The following is a 15,232-nucleotide window of genomic DNA, read 5'->3' on the forward strand; positions in this document are numbered from 1 at the left end:
GTCTTCTGTGGAATGTACACTGTGCCTCTGTGCTATGATGACTGCGTTCCTGTGCATGCATGGCAGTGACATCATTCCACATCAGCCAATCAGGATGGCCAAAGACTGACAGCTGAATGAAGCTGGTGGGGGACCTTGCAGGCTGTGTTTCTCCACTGAAGCAGAGGCAGTGGTAGTTTGCTCTGCTATAACTCAGTAAGTCCCTTCTATTGCTCCCCAAATTCCTTTGTTTACTGACTTCCTGTTTAGGGTGACTACATTCATTCTCCATGGTCTGACTCTATGTAAGAACGTAGCCACCTTCTCTTATTTGCTCCAGAGCTGAACTAGGGACTATAGAGTATGGATTATGGGATGTGTGGTGTGCATAGAGCACAACTAATGGGCTCTGCTCATTCCAAACAAATACAAGCGAGGAAGGAAAAGGAGAGGTCTAGGTGCTCACTGTGGATGTTATAAGGAGACAGAAATACACAATAAGAAATGTCCATTAGGCAGTGGATGTGTAAATACATGTTTGTAAGACAATGATATTGTTTAGTGTCACATTAAGATAATGAGCTCCTGCTTGGTACACACTGTGGTTGGTAGCACACGTGTTCCCTTAGATAATCCATAAGAAGACAATCCTGTACCAACCCCTGGTACAATCAGCAAGTCAGTGGTTCTAGGAGCTACTCGTCATGTGACCAGGGAGGTTGTGCCGACGTCACTCTTCTCCAGGCGTCTTCCCAAACAACGCGCCTGCGCTCTGCCTAGACACAGCCAGTGTTTAGCGTCCGGGTTGCCATGGTGACTCTGAGCTCCCAGGTTCTGTGTGCGTGCTGTCCTCTGGAGCGAGACAGGTGAGAGTGCGGGGAGGAAGGAAGGTATGTCCACAGCGGGCTCCTCATCTGTCAGGAGAAGGGAGGGCGATGTCTATGGTGGGCAGACTGCTGCTTCTGTCTTCTTTATCTCTGTGTACAATCACTATTTATCACCAATGGCCTGGGAAGGGGCTATCATAGATCAACTCATGGCTCCCTTCATGTACTTCCCCTTCTTTCTTATTGTACCTTTATAATGAAAAGGATTCTTTTTCACCCTTTTGGTAATGGAGTGCAATCTAATATATATATACATGGTGTGGGGAGGAATATATATATATATATATATATATATTTTTTGGTAGAGGACCCTAGAATGAGGAATAAAACATCACCCCGGAGGGGTTAGAAAAAAAAATATATATGTATAGATATGTATACATATCTCTATATATCTCTCCCTCTCTCTCTCTATATATATATATATATCTTTATATACTGTGTGTATGTATATATATATATATACATACACACAGGTGCACCTTGTAAAATTAGAATATCATCAAAAAGTACATTTATTTCAGTTATGCAATTCAAAAAGTGAAACTCTTATTTTATATAGATGAGTTACACACAGAGTGAAATATTTCAAGCATTTATTTATTTATTTTATTTTTTTAATTTTGAGGATTATATCTTACAGCTAGTGATAACACAAAATTCAGTATCTCAGAAAATTTGAATATTACATAAGACCAATATAAAAAAGGATATTTTAAATACAGAAATGTTGACTTACTGAAAAGTATGTCCATGTACAGTATAGTATGCACTCAATACTTGGTCTGGCTCCTTTTGCATGAATTACTGCATCAATGCTGCATGGCATGGAAGCGATCAGCCTGTAGCATGGCTGAGGCGCTATGGAAGCCCAGGTTGCTTTGATAGCGACTTTCAGCTCATCTGCATTGTCGGGTCTGGTGTCTCATCTTCCTCTTGACAGTACCCCACAGATTCTCTATGGGGTTTAGGTCAGGCGAGTTTGCTGGCCAATCAACACAGTGATACCATGATTATTTGACCAGGTATTGGTCGTTTGGCAGTGTGGGCAGGTGCCAAGTCATGCTGGAAAATGAAATCAGCATCTCCATTAAACTGGTCAGCAGAGGAAAGCATTACATGACCTAGAATTTCCTGGTAGAGGGCTTCGCTGACTTGGGACTTAGTAAAGCACAGTGGACCAACACCAGCAGATGACATGTCTCCCCAAATCAATACAGACTGTGGAAAATGTTGCATTTCATTTGGAAATCAAGATCCCAGAGTCTGGAATAAGAATGGAGAGGCACAGAATCCAAGTTGCATGAGGTCCTATGTGAAGTTTCCATAGTCGGTGATGATTTGGGGAGACGTGTCATCTGCTGGTGTTGGTCCACTGTGTTTGATCATGTTCAAAGTCAGCGCAGCCCTCTACCAGGAAATTCTAGAGCACTTCATGCTTCCCTTTGCTGACCAGCTTTAGGGTCCTTTCACACTGGCTTTCCGCCTGGCGGACTGAGTAGGCAGATGATAGCTCTGTCTCCGCTTACTTTGCAGTCCGTTTCTGTCCGTTTTCATCTGATCCTATCTGTTCCAATCCTCCAGACAGATGGAAAATAATGTTTCCATCCGTCTGGATTTCACGGACCACATCGGATTGGATAGCAGCAGGTGTCAGCGGACATATCACCTCTGACATCCGCTGCTCCATAGAGGTACATAGAGCATCCGATCAGGTCCGCCTGAAAAACTGACAGGTGGACCTGATTGAAAAGCCTGTGTGAAAGGGGCCTTATGGAGATGCTGATTTAATTTTCCAGCAGGACTTGGCACCTGTGCTTGGTATGTGCTTGATTGGCCAGCAAACTCACCTGACCTAAACCTCATGGAGAATCTGTGGGGTATTTTCAAGAGGAAGATGAGAGTCACCAGACCCAACAATGCAGATGAGCTGAAAGCCACTATCAAAGAAACCTGGGCTTCCATAACACCTGAGCAGTGCCACAGGCTGATCACCTCCATGCAACGTCGCATTGATGCAGTAATTCATGCAAAAGAAGCCCCAAGCATTGAGTGCATACTATACTGTACATGGACATATTTTTCTGTAAGCCAACTTTTTTGTATTAAAATCCTTTTTTTTATTGGTCTTATGTAATATTCAAATTTTCTGAGATACTGAATTTTGGGTTTTCACTAGCTGCAAGCAGTAATCATTAAAATTAAATAAAAAAAATGCTTGAAATACATCACTCTGTGTGTAGCGCATCTATATGTATGAGTCTCACATTTTGAATTAAAATACTGAATTAAATTAACTTTTTGATGATATTCCAATTATATGAGATGCATCTGTGTGTGTGTGTGTGTATATATATATATATATATATATATATATATATATATATATATATATATATATATATTAGAGATAAACCGATATATCGAGGGCTGATATGCACTTTCCCCAATATATCAGAATCGGCCACCAAGGTGACTGATATTGCCAATATTTCGGGAAAGTGCTTGTACTGGAGTGATGCCTGCAGCTAGACCATAGCCTATGGTCAGCTGTCTTGTAATGACAGCTGATGAGGCTGAGAAGCTGCTCGGCTATCATTACAAGTAGCGGGAGGGGACGTCCCCCCCCGCCACCCTCCGCGTGACCTGGGAAACAAGCCTGCACGGCCGCTGCAGACCCGATCAAAGCCACATTCGGCTCTGATCGGGTCTCCATGCAAAAACCCAGAAGCGATGTCATGAGTGACATCACTTCCGGGTACTGTCTGGCGCCAGATAAAAGAGAATGACAGCATTCAAAACAGCCAAACTTGGTGTTTTGAATGCTTTAAAGTGCAAAGGAGGAGTTTGGGGTCTTTTAGACCATATCGGCCGATAATATATATGTAGCAGAAATTCCAGGCATTGGGCCTGATGTGGGTCTGCCATTGTTACCGGTGACACCTTCAGCCCATTTAAGCTGAATACCCAAGTGTGAGATTTGAGTCAAGGACCAATCCGGCATCTTTGCTTTGTTTTGCTTATTTGATATTGGAGAAGGGGAAGAGTGGGATACTCCTCTGGCTCAACTTGGTACAAATGGGACACTTTGGAGAAAAATGCCTTTCAGCGCTGTCTTAACGCCGGCTGGATGCCGACCAACACTTGCTGGCGCTTGAAAAACACTGACTTGCTGTACTGTACTTGAACTTGACTTCTGATACTCTGGTTAGCTCAAACGTCCTGGACTGTACTGAGAACTGACTTCTGATGCTCTGGTTAGCTCAAAAGTCCCAAACATTGCTCCCTCCAGTCTTTCCTGACTGAGGTAGCTTCTGTATACTGCTACTGCAACTCTCAACACTATACACTGCACGCTGTACACTTTTAACACTTCAGGGCCCAACCGCTGGCGCCCCCTCTGTACTTCAGGGTCCTCTCACTAGGCACTGTCATGGTCTTACCTTCTTGCTGTCCTCCTTCGTTTGACATGTGCTGGCGGCCATCTTGGTTTCTGGGTTTCTTGTAGCCTCCCACCCTGCGGCTCCTCCTTCCCACTGGGAGGAGCTGGATACCTAGCTCATATATATAGGAGGTCTGTGGCTTCAGTTCCCTGCTTGGTCCTCCTGTGTTCACATGCTACTAAGACTGCTGCTACTTCTGGTTCCTGTTCCTGGCTTCGTCTGACTACCCTGCTGGTTCCTGATCCTGGCTTCGTCTGACTACCCTGCTGGTTCCTGATCCTGGCTTCGTCTGACTACCCTGCTGGTTCCTGTCCCCTGGCTTCGCAAAGATTCTGCATCGGTTTCGCCATCCGTTTGGACTTTTGCTTTATAGCTTGTTTTTCAATAAAGCTTTCTTATTTTCACTTATCTGTTGTTGTACGTCTGGTTCATGGTTCCGTGACATTAGGACCAAGCCATGAATTCTGACGGTACAGGGCCATCCTCGCTACCCACGCTGGTTGCCAGACTTGATCAGCAGGATCACCTGTTGGGTCGGTTCGCCGTGGTGTTGCAAACCCTGCTTGAACGCACTGTACCACAGGTCACGAATTCTGACGGTGCAGGGCCATCCTCACTACCCACGCTGGTTGCCAGACTTGATCAGCAGGATCACCTGTTGGGTCAGTTCGCCGTGGCGTTGCAAACCCTGCTTGAACGCACGGTTCATTTCGCTCCCGTTGCCGATGGGTCGGTTGTCGCTCCTGGGTCTGCTCCTACTGCCGCTCCGGTTGTTGCGCCAGAGTCTACCCCGACACCTGTTGTTGCGCCTGCGGTGTTTCGGGGTATGTCCGGTTCTGCCCCCCTTCCACAGCGCTTTGGGGGAGAGCCAACTCAGTGCCGAGGTTTCCTTAACCAGGTGGGCATTTATTTCGAGTTGCTGCCACATGCCTTTCCTACTGAGAGATCAAAGGTGGGCTTCTTAATCTCGCTGCTCTCGGACAAGGCCTTGGCCTGGGCCAGCCCTTTATGGGAGAACAACAATCCGGTGGTTGCCGAGTTTTCCGGTTTTGTTGCTTCTCTTCGGAAGGTATTCGATGTGCCGGCTCGTGCTGCCTCTGCTGCGAAGCTCCTTATGTCCATCAGACAGGGTTCACGATCCGTAGCTGAATACGCCATTGAGTTTCGTACCCTGGCAGCAGAGGTGGGCTGGAATAATGAGGCTCTGGTCGCTGCTTTCTCTCATGGTCTCTCGGATGCCTTGAAGGATGAGGTTGCAGCTAAGGACCTACCAGTGGAGCTGGAGTCTCTTATTTCTTTCCTGATTTTGATTGACACCAGACTCAGGGAGAGACCTTCCTTTAAGGAGAGTCTGCGGAGGCCTCCTAACAGATTGGCGCCTACCTTTGTTGTCCCACCCGTGCCTCCCTCTCCTCCCACGCCTCCTGGGGATGACTTGTCTGGGGGTGAACCCATGCAGCTGGGGTTTGCTCGCCTGTCCGAGGGGGAGAGGGTACTCCGGAGACGCGAGGGCCGATGCATGTACTGTGGTCTCGGTGGGCATTTTCGGTTGGCATGTCCGAACCGTCCAGGGAAACGCTCGCACCTGAGATCCTGTCGGGGGCAGATCTTGGGTGGAGTCTCCTCGTCCCCGGTTTCCCGTGTTGACAAACCACTGATCACTGTTGTCCTTTCCTGGGTCGGGGGCTCGGTGACGACCCAGGCGTTGGTGGACTCTGGTGCTGGTGGTTTGTTCATTGATAGTGTGTTCGCTGCCGCCAATTCCATTCCTCTGCAGGCTCGAGGTTCTCCTCTGGCTCTTGAGGCGATAGACGACAGACCCCTTCTGCCGCCACACGTGACTCATGAGACCCTTCCAGTGGGGTTAGCCATTGGTGCCGTCCACAGAGAGTCGGTCTGCTTCCAGGTTATTTCGTCTCCACACTACTCGGTGGTCTTGGGGTACCCCTGGCTCCAGAAGCATAATCCGATTTTCGATTGGAGATCGGCCGAGATCCTCTCGTGGTCACCGCAGTGTGGGGCTAGTTGCATCCATGGGCCTGTCAAGTTGCTGTGTACTTCCTCGGACTCTCTGTTGCCCCCTGAATACGAGGAGTACCGGGATGTATTCGATAAGGTGCGCGCGGTTGCCCTACCTCCGCACCGCCCATACGATTGTGCCATCGAGTTACAATCTGGTGCCGTTCCTCCTCGTGGCAAAGTCTATCCACTGTCGGTAGCGGAGAATGAGGCCATGGAGGAGTACGTGAGGGAGGCGCTTTCACGTGGACACATTCGCAAATCCTCGTCCCCGGCAGGGGCTGGATTTTTCTTTGTGAAAAAGAAGGGCGGTGAGTTGAGGCCGTGCATCGATTACAGGGGTCTCAATCGCATCACGATCAAGAACGCTTACCCGATACCCTTGATTTCCGAGCTGTTCGATCGCCTTAAAGGGGCCACGGTCTTTACCAAACTCGACCTGAGGGCGGCATATAACCTCATAAGGATCAAGGCGGGCGATGAGTGGAAGACCGCGTTTAACACCAGGACCGGTCATTATGAATCCTTGGTTATGCCCTTTGGGCTGTGCAATGCGCCCGCAGTCTTTCAGGAATTCATCAACGATGTTTTCCGTGACCTGTTGCAGCAGTGTGTGGTGGTTTACCTGGATGACATCTTGGTATATTCTGAGTCCATGGAGACCCACATTCTGGATGTCAAACGAGTGTTGCAACGGTTACGAGAGAACAAGCTGTTCGGTAAGCTTGAGAAATGCGAATTTCACCGATCCCAGGTAACCTTCTTAGGTTACATCATTTCCGCTGAGGGGTTCTCCATGGATCCTGAGAAGGTTTCGGCTGTCTTACAGTGGCCCCAGCCCAGTGGTCTTCGCTCCCTGCAGCGCTTTTTGGGCTTCGCCAATTATTATCGGAAGTTCATCAGGGACTTTTCCATGCTAGCCAAGCCTCTCACGGATCTGACCAGGAAGGGCAGTAATTCCCAGGTCTGGCCGCCCGAGGCCATCCGAGCTTTTGAGGCTCTAAAGTCCGCCTTTGTGTCGGCTCCGATTCTGTCGCATCCCAACCCTGGGTTGCCCTTTGTCCTCGAGGTGGACGCGTCTGAGACGGGAGTAGGCGCCCTTCTGTCTCAGCGTAGAACACCAGAGGGTCCTCTGCTTCCTTGTGGGTTTTACTCCCGGAAACTGTCTTCCGCGGAGTGCAACTACCAGATTGGTGACAGGGAGTTATTGGCCATCGTGCAGGCTCTTAAAGAATGGAGGCACTTGCTCGAGGGTTCGGTGGTTCCGGTCCTCATCCTGACGGACCACAAGAATCTGACCTACCTCTCTGAGGCCAAGAGATTGACACCACGTCAGGCCAGATGGGCTCTGTTCTTGTCACGTTTTAATTACGTGGTCTCCTACCTACCCGGTTCCAAGAACATCAGGGCTGATGCCTTATCACGGCAGTACTCCGACCTGTCCAGGGAGGAGTCGATTCCGACTTCAGTCATACCTCCGAATCAGATCCTGGCTGCCATTCGCACCAGCCTGACCTCTCCCCTGGGTGAGCAGATTTTGGCGGCTCAATCTGGTGCTCCCTCTGGGAGACCCAACGGCAGATGTTTTGTGCCTGAGGAGTTGCGCACTCGGTTGTTGCGAACCTACCATAACTCCAAGACCGCGGGGCATCCTGGAAAGAATCAGCTGTCCTGGGCTGTTTCACGTCTGTTCTGGTGGCCTTCCCTACGTTCCGACATCGCCGCATATGTAGCGGCATGCTCCGTTTGTGCCCAGAGTAAGTCCCCTCGGCACCTTCCGTTGGGCCTTCTGCAACCCTTAGCCACCGGGGAGCGCCCATGGTCACACCTGGGGATGGATTTCATTGTGGACCTCCCTGCATCCCGAGGCCATACGGTCATTCTCATGATTGTGGATCGGTTTTCCAAAATGTGTCACTGTGTTCCTCTCAAGAAGTTACCCTCTGCACAGGAGTTGGTCACGATTTTTGCCAGGGAGGTCTTCCGGTTGCACGGTTTGCCCAAGGAGATTGTGTCGGATCGGGGGAGTCAGTTTGTGTCCAGGTTCTGGCGCGCCTTTTGCTCCCAGTTGGGGATTCATCTCTCCTTCTCCTCGGCCTACCACCCTCAGTCCAATGGGGCCGCAGAACGTTCCAATCAGGCCTTGGAGCAATTCCTTCGTTGCTATGTCTCCGATCACCAAGACAATTGGGTTGACCTCCTGCCTTGGGCTGAGTTTGCCAGGAACACGGCGGTGAACTCTTCCTCTGGGACGTCTCCCTTCATGGCCAACTATGGGTTCCAACCTGCCGTGTTACCGGAGGTATTCTCTCCCCAGGATATTCCGGCTGTGGAGGATCACCTTTCCGTCCTACGTGCTTCTTGGGTACAGATCCAGAAGTCCCTTGAGGTCTCTGCGCAGCGCCAGAGACTCCAGGCTGATCGCAGACGAGCGCCTGCTCCTTCCTACCAGGCCGGAGACCGTGTATGGTTGTCCACCCGCAACCTCAACCTTCGAGTGCCCACTCCCAAGCTGGCGCCTCGCTTCGTTGGTCCCTTCCGAGTGCTTCGCAGGGTAAACCCGGTAGCCTATGCCCTTGCGCTTCCCCCTGGCATGCGGATCTCCAACGTGTTTCATGTCTCCCTGTTGAAGCCTCTGGTGTGTAATCGTTTCACTTCCTCGGTTCCTCGGCCTCGTCCGGTCCGAGTGGGCAATCGTGAGGAGTATGAGGTGAGCAATATCCTGGACTCACGCCTGGTCCGCGGTCGGGTGCAGTTTTTGGTTCATTGGCGTGGTTATGGTCCAGAGGAGCGTTCCTGGGTTCCCTCCGCAGATGTCCATGCTCCTGCCTTGCTCCGAGCCTTCCACGCACGCTTCCCTCAGAAACCGTTCTTTACTCCGCGGAGGAGGGGCCCTTGAGGGGGAGGTACTGTCATGGTCTTACCTTCTTGCTGTCCTCCTTCGTTTGACATGTGCTGGCGGCCATCTTGGTTTCTGGGTTTCTTGTAGCCTCCCACCCTGCGGCTCCTCCTTCCCACTGGGAGGAGCTGGATACCTAGCTCATATATATAGGAGGTCTGTGGCTTCAGTTCCCTGCTTGGTCCTCCTGTGTTCACATGCTACTAAGACTGCTGCTACTTCTGGTTCCTGTTCCTGGCTTCGTCTGACTACCCTGCTGGTTCCTGATCCTGGCTTCGTCTGACTACCCTGCTGGTTCCTGATCCTGGCTTCGTCTGACTACCCTGCTGGTTCCTGTCCCCTGGCTTCGCAAAGATTCTGCATCGGTTTCGCCATCCATTTGGACTTTTGCTTTATAGCTTGTTTTTCAATAAAGCTTTCTTATTTTCACTTATCTGTTGTTGTACGTCTGGTTCATGGTTCCGTGACAGGCACCCCCTCTACGCTTCAGGGTCCACACACTGGCACCCCTTTACTCTTCAGGGTCAACACTGGCACCCCTTTACACTTGCTCCTACACTGGCTAGCTAGCTCCTGGATCCCTCAGACCTTCACCGGAGTGGTCCCCTCTCACTAGGCAGACCCCCAGGGGCAGTTTGCAGTACTCATGAACTGGGAATGCTTTCCTGAAACTTGACCCCTCTCTGCTCCACTGGTCCTCTGCACACTGGATCCTCTCTGCAGCTCAGCTCAGCCCTCTCTCCCCTCAGGCAAGCCGCCTGGGACATCCGATTCCTCTGACAGGAGGGGAGACAGACGTACAATCCCTCCCGGGACTCTGCTTCCCCCCAAAAGATGCTGCGTCATGTGCCCCCCTCAGACTTATACCCACTCCCAGAATGCTGTGTGGCAGAATCTGCCTTTCTGGGGTAGATACAGGCCTGAGTGAGCCCCTGGCTGGGTTTCCTCCACCGCCCAATGAGAACCCTCTTCTTGAGTGCAGTGGGGAGACTCCCCAGTCTCAACAGCCACACCTGGGAGCCATGACAGCCCAGCTGAAAATCATGGCCATGCGCAATGTTCCCGTCAGTTCTTCTGCATGTATGGTGTGAATGAAGCTTAAGGGGGTAAAGCCAGCCACACAGGGTTCCGTTTTTTTTTTTTTTTTTTCGTTCAGCCAGTAGGCCGATTCCCCTATACACACATCCAAGGTGGAAGGGGAAATCCCCCCCCCCCCTGCTGTGCTATTGCATTCTGACAGCGGAGGGACTGTCCCTGCTGCATCAGCCACATTTCAATCCATGTATGGCCAGCTAAAGTTTACCGTTACGCTTTTCCAAAAACCTCCCCGTGCACTACAATGTCCCTAGTATATCAAAATGCCATGCTCCAGTCTCCTAACATAGGTCCATCTCTTCAGGTTCTAACATCATTGTCCTCCCCAATATTTCCCACAGATGGCAGGAAGCCAGACCTAAAATTCTGTGATTAGACTGTGTAAACTTCCCCTTGGTTGGGACTTTATAGGCACTTCAATTATAAATAGAACTACATTGTATACAAAATATTAATTTTACTGTGTACAAAATTAAAAACCTTTTACAAAATATACATGGAATGCATAGCTACGAGAACACCAATGTATAGGATATAGGGATTGATGTCCTTCAACCGACGCATTTCAGAGCTATCGTAGCTCCTTCCTCAGGGGTGTGATAGGTATCATAGCTATGATGTGATATGTATCATAGCTATGACGCATCGGTTAAAGAGCGTCAAGCCCTATATCCTATACATTGGTGTTCTCGTAGCTTTGCATTCCATGTATATTTTGTAAAATTTTTTTAATTTTGTACACAATAAAATGAATATTTTATATACAATGTAGTTTTATTTATAATTTAAGTGCCTATAGTCCCAACCAAGGGGAAGTTTACACTTTCTATGTACTAACGGATGTGGCACATTCAAGGAGGTTAATCACCGAAAATTTTTAAATAAGTCTGTGAATGTACAGTCCTGGGCTCCCTTCCCACCCAATCATGCGCAGTTCGCTTTTTCTCACAGCTCAGCACTTTTGTGAGAGTATATGAGTGCAGAGGGATTGTGGAGGACCATGGTGTCAGCAGCTGAAGAGGTGGCCATGTGTTATGGAATGGAGCACAGCATTTTAATATATTGGTAACACAGTGGCGCAACAAATAATAAAATATTGGTTATTAGAAAAAGATGGCAATTTTTTAATGATAACCTGTGTTTTAGCAAACTAAATGTGATTTAGCTAGAGCACAGGTGTCAAACACAAGGCCTGCGGGCCGAATACGGACCCCCAGGCCATTTCATGTGCCCTCCCACCTTTCCTGCAGCTGCAGCACCCCCCTTGTCTCTGCCCCCACCTTGTCTCTTTAGTCGACAGCAGAGAGGACAGAACTCTTTTGCCAGATCCTGCACTCCTCTGTGCAGCTGTAGAAAGGCTCCTCTTTGCCCCCCAGGACATGGAGTGCTCTGGACATCTAATCCTACAGATATAACCGGCCCTTTGAGGGCAACCATAATGCTGATGTTGCCCGTGATGAAATGGAGTTTTACACCCCTGAGCTAGAGTGTTCCTGTACTGCACGATTCCAGACATTTCTATTACATCACACAACCAGAAAAATCATTGTTTTCTAGTTTAGTTTTGCTTCTTTCTCTGCCACATCCCTGGGGGTGGTAATGACCATGCTTCATTCAGAGAGCAGGTAAAGAGTTGACAAAGTTGTCACATGCCTGTCTATGAAGCCATGGAAAGGTAAGTCAATTACAACACATGTATGAATGATTGTACAGTGCTGTGAATTATTTATATGAATTCAATTAGCCAGCAGGAACAGGTTCTATTCTGACATGTTTTGCGCTAGGCACATCGTTTTCTTGTTTGGGAAAGTGCTGTGTCTAGTGCAAAACTTGTCAGAATAAAACCTGTTCCTGCTGGCTAATTTAAAGTGGTTCTAAAGGCAGAAGGTTTTTACCATATATATACATTCTATGCATTAAGGGAAAAAAAACCTGGAAGCAGCTCCCCCCCAGCCACCCCTAAATACTCACCTGAGCACGATCTCAATACAGCGATGTGCGTGAGAGCAGAGGCTCTCTCCCTCCTCATTGGCTCAGACACAGCAGTGGGAGCCATTGGCTCCTGCTGATGTCAATCACAGCCAGCGAGGAGGGAATGGAGGGTGGGGCCAATCCTTGCTCTGTGTGTCTTATGGACACTGAGAGTACAGCTCAGGAGAGAGCTTGCAGGAGTGTCCCCATAGCAAACCACTTGCTATGGGGTCACTAAGCGGAAGAGGGGGGCCAGGGGCACTGACGGGGGACCCGAGAGAAGGAGGGTCGGGCTGCTCTGTGCAAAGGTATGATATTTTTTAGGGATGCACCGAAATTTCACTGCTGAAACATATTGGCGGTGTTATCAACATTTTGCCAATAAGAGAAAAAGGTTCCTAATGGCACAATTTTGCTACCAATATGCAACAATTTTACCGTGAATTTGCAGCGATTTTTAACACAAATTCCTGGCGAATTTATAGCGATTTTGCCACCTTTTTACTGTGCTTATGGTTTGTTTTTCATAGGTCATGTGACTCAAAAACCGCATTAAAAAATGTAACGGTGCGTTTTAGATGCGTTCTTACTGCGTTTTCAATGCATTTCAACAGGGAGATGCCTTTTTGCTGTTTTTTCTAACTGTCTAAAAATGCAGCAAGTAAGATTTTTTAACACCACAAACGGAAGCGCAACGGACTAGTGTGACGACATACATAGAATTTAAAGGGATACATTTTTCTGGAGCTTTTCTTATGCTAAAGGTGCCAATAATGGCCAACAATAAATTCACATTTAAATTACTGATATTAATTCAAAAGTCGAATATAATACAATTTTATATAGAAAAATATATTTTTTTTTAAAAAACGTCGGTTTTGGTTTTCGGGCAAGTACATCCTGCATTTTCAGTTTCGGCACCAAAATTTCCATTTGGCGCAGCTCAATATTTTTTTAGCTCTATGTAAAGGGTTAGTGAAGCCCCCTATCGATTTAGACTTTCTGTCTTTAACCACTTGCCTACAGTGGACTTTCACCCCCTTCCTGCCCAGACCGATTTTCAGCTTTCAGCGCTCTCACACTTTGACTGAGAATTACTCAGTCATGTAACACTGTACCCATACAAAAATTGTGTCCTTTTTTTCACACAAATAGAGCTTTCTTTTGATGGTATTTGATCAAAACTGGGTTTTTTATTTTTTGTGCTATAAATAAAAAAAGACTGAAAATATTGTGAAAAAACGCATTTTTCTTTGTTTCTGTCATAAAATTTTGCAAATTAGTAATTTTTCTTCACAAATTTTGGCCAAAATATATACTGCTATTTATCTTTGGTAAAAATAACCCAAGTAAGTGTATATTATTTGGTCTTTGTGAAAGTTATAGAGTCCACAAGCTATGGTGCGAATCATTGAAAATTGATCACACTTGATCACACCTGATATACTGAAGGCCTATCTCATTTCTTGAGACACTAAAAAGTCAGGAAAGTACAAATACCCCCCAAATGACCCCTTTTTGGAAAGTAGACATTCCAAGGTATTTAATAAGGGGCATTGTGAGTTTTTTGAAGTTGTAATTTTTCCCCACAATGCTTTGCAAAATGAAGATTTTTTTTTTTTTTTTTTTACAAATTGCCGTATTAACAGGTTATTTCTCTCACACAGCACATGTATACTTGCAACTACACCCCAAAACACATTCTACTACTCCTCCTGAGTATGGCGATACCACATGTGTGAGACTTTTTCACAGCCTGGCCACATACAGAGGCCTAACATCCAAGTAGCCCCGTCCGGCATTCTAGGAGCACAAATTACACATATAATTTCCTGACAACCTATCGCACTTTTGAAGGCCCTGGAGCACCAGGACAATGGAAACCCCCATAAAATGACCCCATTTTAGAAAGCAAACAGCCCAACGTATAATTTTTGAGGCATAATGAGTCTTTTGAATATGTCATTTTTTTCCACAAGTTTTTGGAAAATGTGGAAAGAAAATGAAAACACATTTTTTTTTACACAAAGCTGTCCATTTATGCAATATTATATATTGCATATGTACATAGCAAAAATTGCACCCCAAAATACATTCTGCAATTCCTCCTGAGTATGGCGATACCACATGTGTAACACTTTTTCACAGCCTGGCCACATACATAAGCCTAACATCCAAGTAGCGCTTTACACAAAGTTGTCCATTTATCCACTTTAAGACTGGGCCTATTTTTGACACTTGGTGTTTACAAGCTAAAATCATTTTTTTTTGCTAGAAAACTACTTGGAACCCCCAAACATTATATATTTTTTTTTAGCAGAGACCCTAGAGAATAAAATGGAGATTGTTGCAATATTTTTTATCACACCATATTTGCGCAGCAGTCTTCCAAATGCGTTTTTTTTTTAAAAAAATTCACTTTTTTTAACTAAAACATAAGAAAACAGTAAATTTAGCACAATTTTTTTCCATAATGTGAAAGATAATTTTACGCCGAGTAATTAGATACCCAACATGTCATGCTTCAAAATTGCGCATGCTCACAGAATGGCGCCAAACATTGGTACTTAAGAATCCCCATAGGCAACATTTTAAAAATTTCTGCAGGTTACTAGCTTAGAGTTACAGAGGAGGTCTAGGGCTCAAATTATTACTCTCGCTCTACCGATCGCGGCGATACCTCACATGTATGGTTTGAACACCGTTTACATATGTGGGCGGGACTTGCGTATGCGTTTGCTTCTGTGCGCGAGCTAACGGAGACAGGGCGCTTTAATTTTTTTTTTCCTATTTATTTTATTTATTATTTTTTTATTTTTACACAGTTTAAAAAAAAAAAATGTTTTGATCATTTTTATTCCTATTACAAGGAATGTAAACATCCCTTGTAATAGAAATAGGCATGACAGGTCCTCTTTATTGTGAGATCTGGGGTCAAA

The 15,232-nt window shown here is 46.9% G+C and overlaps 1 protein-coding gene across 1 annotated transcript in view; it reads left to right on the forward strand.

The window, feature by feature from the left end:
- Positions 1-746: 746 nt before the first annotated feature.
- LOC309557387 (uncharacterized protein) overlaps positions 747-15,232 on the forward strand; it is a gene marked incomplete at its 3' end in the record, with an annotated part of 146,257 nt that continues 131,771 nt past the window's right edge. Inside the window, exon 1 of the mRNA XM_082260098.1 lies at positions 747-845. The remainder of the gene's footprint in view (positions 846-15,232) is intronic.

The sequence above is a fragment of the Pelophylax lessonae genome (assembly GCF_965119305.1).
Source record: "Pelophylax lessonae genome assembly, chromosome: 1".
Lineage (NCBI taxonomy): Eukaryota > Metazoa > Chordata > Amphibia > Anura > Ranidae > Pelophylax > Pelophylax lessonae.